Consider the following 7,558-nt stretch of genomic DNA (forward strand, 5'->3'; position numbering starts at 1 on the left):
CAAACAAAATTGTAAAATATAAATAAAATATCATTCATTAGGGATCAAACAAAGCCATTAATGGTCTATAATCAAGGGAAATCTGTTTCATGTGTAGCAAGAGGATAATTCATGAACTTGCATATTGTTCATCCTTACTGTAGGCATAGTTTTGTGGCTTAGACACATGAATCCAAGACACTTTATCTAAAATAGGCAACTCTCATCATAAAGCATGGATACGTGGAATTTTAAATTTGAGTAGTGTCATGGTCAAAAGGAGAACACTTAGACTCAAGGGGGTTAAATCTAGGTCGTGCCTATATGATGCAAAGGAGCCAGCAGAGGGCAGCAAAATCCTGGCTGAGTGTGTACCTGGTACCACCCCCAGATAAACTGGTTACCCAAGACCAGGGAAGACATAAAATATAGGAGTCCCTGAGTATGTATCTACATAGGAAGTGTTAACAAGGTAGGGCAGCAGAATTTCTAACCCACTTCCTCCTCCTCCCCCAAAAAAGTCAACAGACAACAAAAGTCATAACTAGGGTAAAACAACTAGGCTTTTGCTCCAGGCTGCCTGGCATATGGCAGAAATTCATGGTCCTCTCTTATCAACCAAGCCACAACCCCTATACAACCACCAGCCCAGTTTAGATTGACACCTCATTAAGGATCCATTGTTGTGCCCTTTCCTGTTGGTTGTGGGCCCACTGCACCATAGGTTTGTTTTGCCTACCTCCATCACTATGAAGACCTGTTGCCTTCATATCTCCACTTCCTCTGAGAATCAGAATAATCCAGATTCTCTGGGGCAATGGTATAAAACAAGAATAGAAAATGATCCCTGCAGGTAGCATCATTGGTGTGAAACTCGAATAAATAATTATCCCTGCAGGTAGGATACTGACTCAGAAAACCACAAGTTAACATTATCTATTTCATTATATTTTTATTTGTTTTGCTAAACATTTTCCAATTACATTTTAATCTGTTTTGGGTAGCTGGCCTGACCTAAACAGTCTGGCACCTCTGGGGGATGGGTTGTCCCATGCCCTGAATAACTTCAGTAACCAGACAGGACCAAACGTTTTCCCCAGCCACTCACCACAATGGAGGTGAAAACCAACTCTGTATACCATCCAGGTAGAACCCTTTTGCCTTCCTTCTACTCCAAACCTGAATTTCTCCCAGGCTCAGCTTGATGCTGCTCCTTTCCCCAGCTACTTTGCATTTACAATAGGGTCTCTCCCACTAGAGGGCCTTGTGTCCTAAAGAGGTTTTCCCCCTAAATCTCTAGTAGAGTTCTCTGCCTAACATGCTTGTCCCAGATTACAGAATTGCTAATTATGGCTCTGGTGAAGGGATATGCATCCCAGATAGTTCAGATAATAGGTACTATTACCCAGGGGAGGGAGCAGTCTGACCCTGTCCCTGTGGGAGTTTGGGGGCAGGGGAGAAGGGAGTTTGAAAGAAAAAGTGGTGCCACAGGGATGAAACCCTGGGAGAATGTAGCTTGGTGGGTGGGATCAGGGAGACAGAAAAGGTTGTGCCACATAGTAACATGGACCAGTGGAAGACATAAGGTAGGTATTGGATTGGAGGTAGCCATAGGAACTGTGTTTCCCAGGGAGGAATCATATGTCAGCCTTGGGAGGCACAATCCCACTTGACCTGACATATAGCTCTGTCTCTCACCTCACCTCCATTCATATCCTGGTCTTCTTTCTCTCAGGCGTCTGTTTTTGTTTCTCTGTCTCTAATCCATTTCTCCATTAAAGTCCTCCTTTGATGGTTATCATAAAATATTAGAGTTGCAAGGACTTCAAATTCCATTTGGTTACACCTACACTAAATTTAAATTTCTTCCACAACATACTAAACTCTTTAAACAGTTACTCTTTTTGTTTTAAAGTGTTAAGAAAGTAAAGTTGAAATTCATGAACATGATGTTCTCAGTTTCTCTATACATTATATTAGTTATGTGTGTTTGTAGGTGACAGTATCACAGAGTCACAGAATTTTAGAGTTGTAAGAGACCTTGAAGGCAACCTATCACAACCCATCCATGGAAAAGATTTATGTTTATTATATGGACAGAAAAAGGGGAACCCAGCTTGTGCTTGAAGACCTTCAGCTACCTCCTATGATAACCTTTTTCACTTTAGGCTAGTTCTAATTAGTAGAAAGGTTTAGGCAGTTAGGTGGCACAGTAGAGAGTGCAATAGGCTTGGGCAGGACAGACCTGAGTTCAAATGCTACCCCAGTTCCACTTCAACTGTTTCTTTCATTTTTAAATTTTTTTCTTCTCTGCCTCTAAAAAACTCCCAAACTCAACTACTTCTTCCAGATCCTCTAAACATAAGGCATAATTATATGTGCAATCTATGGTCCAATAGAAAGATTTATATTCTTATGTTCCTTTTTATTTATTCTTTGAGTGGTATGGTGGCAAGTTCACTTCATTTAAGATTTATTGACATAGTGATGAACAGGGGTGAAAGGGACAGCTAGCTGGGGGTAGTGATATATGCCTGAAATCCCACTACCTGGATGGCTAAGACAGGAGGATCTATTGAACTTGAGAGTATTAAGCTGCAGTGGGCTATGCTGAACTGGTGTCTTCATGAATTTGGGCATTTATATGGCAAGCCCTGGGGAGTGGTGGGTCACCATGTTGCCCAACAAGGGGCAAATCAGCCAAGGTAGGAAATGAAGAGAGTCAAACTTTTGATGCTGATCTGTAGTGAGAAAGGAAGAAAAGGAAGGGTGGTAGAAGGAAAGGAAGAAAGGATGAAAGAAAAGAAGGAAGGAAGGAAAGAAGGAAGGAAGGAAAGAAGGAAGGAAGGAAAGAAGGAAGGAAGGAGAGAGGGAAGGAAAGGAAAGGGAGAAAAGGAAGGAAGGAAAGAGGGAAAGAGAAAGAGGGAGGAAGAGAGGGAAGGAGAGGAAAAAAAGAAAAGAACAGTGCCCAACACAGTGACGTCTGCACATATCTTCACTTCCCTATTTAGTATATTCCAAACAACTTTACTTACTAAATTTTCTTTTATAATACTTTGTATTTATGCTACATTGCACCTTTCTTCAACTTATTGCTTTTTGGAAAGCTTCACAAATTTATTGTTGTAAGAATTCCCTTCACAGACAACAGTCCTACTCCTTTACTTCTAAATAGCTAAGATCATTTCCTACATGTTATTACAATAGCACAACAATATTTTGAAATGGATACTCTTTCTCCATCCCACAGATAAATTTTAGCATTAACATAGTGAACAGATGACCAAAATCACACAGTGATTGAATAAGAAAGGATTGAGACTGTGGCTTATAACTCAGTTCTCATATCCAGACACAGAAAGCAAATTCTATACCACATTAAATGATGCAGGCAAACTCTACAAACCAGTATTTTTCAAAATCATCAATCCTGTATTATTATAAAGTATAAACTGCAATTTTTACTTTACCATCAGAGCTCAAGGAGTAGGATGCCCCATACACCATACTTATTTGAGTGTAGCATTGTGGATTACAACAAAGATTTTCAGGACTCAGAACAAGACAAATTGGGGCTTATAGAACATTCCTTAAAGAAATCCCCAAGGAAATCATGTTTTCCAGTCTTTCTGAAGAAATAGAATTGTTCTATAGCAATGTTCCTAATGGCTGACCTGCTGTCGACCAATGATGAGCAGATAGTGAAGGAGAGATGTAAGTTTGACCTATTAACCAATAAATTTCAGTCACTTAGACAGCTAATTTGGATAATTTAGCTCCGAAATTCAAGGGAAAGAAAGACCTGCTAGAAAGAAATGAGTAATTTGCTAGTCTATTACTGATTTTAATTCACTCAACAGATCTCAAAAGATATTGTAAGAAACTGGCATTTTGCAAAGTGCTCTGAGCATCTTTTGTAATAAAACTACTACAAAGGACTCACTGCAGCTCTCTAAAATTCTCCAGCTCCCTATTTGGTATTGTGGCTTATAAGTGTTCACATATACACACAAGGAAATAAGTACATGATTCTGCTTAATTTTACTTATATACAATGTAAATAACTTACCTATACACATGTTTATAAGAATTTAGCATACTGGTGTTTTTGAGTGTTAATACATTCATATGTTGTTTTGTTATATATTTATTTGATCTTTGCACATTTTCACTATTTGGTGAGGATAGGCCAAGGAAAATTCTATTTCTGCCTGAGGCTCATCTATTTTAGGCTTGCCAGAATAGGAAATTTTAGATTATATTTACATATATAACAATTTAATTTATATATTTTTATTTTTACATCATTGATAGTAGTTGCCTTTTACATTTGATTAGTGCTATTACATTAGTAATATTAATTTTGATAAGAAGTATTTATATAGCCTTAGGCTTTGATAACTAGGAAAATATTTTGAAGTAAAATATCCAAATATTCTTATTTTGGAGTCAGAAAGAATTATTAAACCATTGTTATTGGTACTATATGAGTTTGTCTTTAGGAAAACAATACTTTCATTGTTAAGAAACTTTTCCAATAATTTCCATTTCCCAAATTCAAATCACTTCAAGACTTCAATGATGTAATGTCCATGTCCGAATGAGTACTCGCTTCACTGATGCAATTTACAACCCATCTAATACTGTGGAAAACTTGTTCAAGCCTTGGTATGTCTTCCCTAGATAATCCACCTGATGTACTGGAATTTTTCCTCCAATTCTTTTATTATGTGGTGTTTGAGAGTGTAGCCCTGGGCCTATTCTTATATTATCCCTAATTCTTCTTACATCACAGGTCCACCTCCTTTTCCAGTCATATGTGTCTTTGATGACATTTTTAATGTTTCTGCTCTATTACAAATAATATTAATCATCAATGTAATTAAACTTGCTTTGCAACCATTTTCATTTAAATGAAGGAATTTCAATATGACATGTGTTATCACAGCTTCTCAATCACTCCATCAGTATTTTTTGTCCATTCATTCTCCTTTACGTTTCTTCTTATATGGTTAACATATGCTCCATTCTTTTGATTCTATCTACTGCTCTTTTTTTGCTTTGCATATTTCATTAGATTATTTCCAGATTTCTTCATATTCTTCAGATTTGTTCATCTTAATCACATTATAATATTCTACTGCATTCAACAACTACAATTTATCTAACTATAACTTTATTATTGGGTATTTATGTCACTTCCATTTTTTTACAATTTTCAATAATATTATTATGAAATTCATTAAATACATAGCTTTTTTGCCTTCTTCACACACACACACATATATATATGTATGCACATATGTGTACATGAGCATTCATCATATATGTGTATATAAGAATACATACATGTGTATATACAAGTGTATGCAATGCACTGTGTGTACATATACAAACTACAAAATACATGTATGTATATGTGTGTATACATACACATACACATACACACAATACATGTATTCATATCTCCTCAGATAGTCCCTCATTTCCCACCTAGCTACACTCATTTTGGATTTCTTTGATTTCTCCACCATGGCAGTGGTACTTCCCTCTTCCTCTTTCCTCATCTTTCAACTTTTTTGTATGTGTTTTTTCATCCTTCATTAAATTGTAACCTCCTTGTTTGCAGGGACTATCATTTTTTCATATTTGTATCCCCAGCACTTAACACAGTGCCTGGCACATAGTAGGCACTTAATAAAAGTTCATTGACTACTTATTGACTATATGTGTATGTGTGTATACACACACATGCATATACACACACGCACACACACACACACACACACACACACACACATATATATATATATAGATATATTCATTCAAATATATGTGCACACTTTGTGTATAATATCAATAATGGAATTATTGGGGTAAATAGTATGACTATTTTCAGTAACTTTTACTTTGTATTGCCATATTGCTCTCCACAAAAAAGGAGAAATAAACCAATATATGATCCCACCAGCAAAAAAGAAGTGTTTTTTTCCTCCAAAATCTCAGCAGAAATTTATTTTTATCTCCCTCCCACCAATTTCATGGGTTAAACTATGGTGGTATTTAAAATTTTAAAAACTTGCATCTCTGATCATATTTGAAGTTTAACTTTTTTTTAAGTGATTATTAACAAGGCATGTCTTTCTCACTTGAAAATTATCTATTCATACCTTCTGACCATTTACCAACCATAGACTAGTAGTTAGTTCTGTATCTGTTATTAGGTCTTTATATATTTTAGATGTCATTTTTATGTCATATTTCACTATAGATATTCTTTAAATTTCTTGATTTTCTTATATTATATTTGGTTATACAGCCTTCATGGAACCCTTGACCTCACTTCATGGCCATCACCAGTCTGTGCTGCCATATATATATCTCTCTCTCTCTCTTAATTTGCTTCCTCTGTCCATCATGGCTTTATGTGTTGTCTTCTTGGACTATAATGTGAGCTACTTAAAAAGGTAGGGACTATCTTGCTTGCTTGAATTTATAGCCCCAGCCCTTAGGAAAGTGCCTACCACATATATAGTAAGCACTTAATAAATGCTCAATCTCCTTATCTACAGAATTTTTTAAATTGTGTAAGAAAAAACATCTATCTTTAATTATCTATTAATCTGTACTTCTTTCCACTAACAAAAACATTTGTTTCCTCAGATGAGTATACCATTCCATTTTCTTCTCTCTTTTTAGAGTTCAGTCTTAATGTTTAAATTTCTGATCAAGCTGGAATTAATTGTGTTATATGGTATGAGATGAAGTCTAAATCCATCCCATGCCAATTTGATAACCAGTTACTCCAACTATATTTATTAAATATGAACCCTTTCCCTAGCATTTATTTTCTATACGCTTATTAATACTAAGATTTTGCACATATTTGATGAATTTCTGCTCTCTCCATTCAATTCACTTAATTTCTCTCTCCCTCTCTCTCTCTCCCTCTCTCTCTCTCTCTCTCTTTCTCTCTCTCTTCTCTTCTCTCCTCCTCCTCCTCCTCCTTCTTCTTCTCCTTCTTCTTCTCCTTCTTCTTCTTCTTCTTCTTCTTCTCCTTCTTCTTCTTCTTCTTCTTCTTCTTCTTCTTCTTCTTCTTCTTCTTCTTCTTCTTCTTCTTCTTCTTCTTCTTCTTCTTCTTCTTCTTCTTCTTCTTCTATTTCTCCCTCCCCCCTCACTGTCATTACCACATACTTTATATAAAGTGGTGGCTACCACTTTATAATATACTTTAAAGATGAGTAGTACAAGACCACCTTAATCAGCTCTCCCTTTTTGTGAGCCCACTACTTGATATTATTTCTCATTTGTGCTTTTTTCATAAAAATAAATTATGATATTCAATTCTCTAAATAAACCTCTTGATATTTTACTAGTATTGTAGTAAATATGTCAATTAATTAGTGGCATACTGTCATCCATGAATATTGAATGTCTCCTTAATTGCTTTGACATTCCTTTATTTCAGTCATTTCAGGTTTATAGTTGTTCTCATTCATATCATGTCCTTTTCTAGTTAGGTTAGTCCCCAAATAGTTGGCATTTCTTCATTATTGTAAGTGGTGTTTCTTTGTATTCT

The sequence above is a fragment of the Trichosurus vulpecula genome, chromosome 1, assembly GCF_011100635.1.
Source record: "Trichosurus vulpecula isolate mTriVul1 chromosome 1, mTriVul1.pri, whole genome shotgun sequence".
Classification (NCBI taxonomy): Eukaryota; Metazoa; Chordata; class Mammalia; order Diprotodontia; family Phalangeridae; genus Trichosurus; species Trichosurus vulpecula.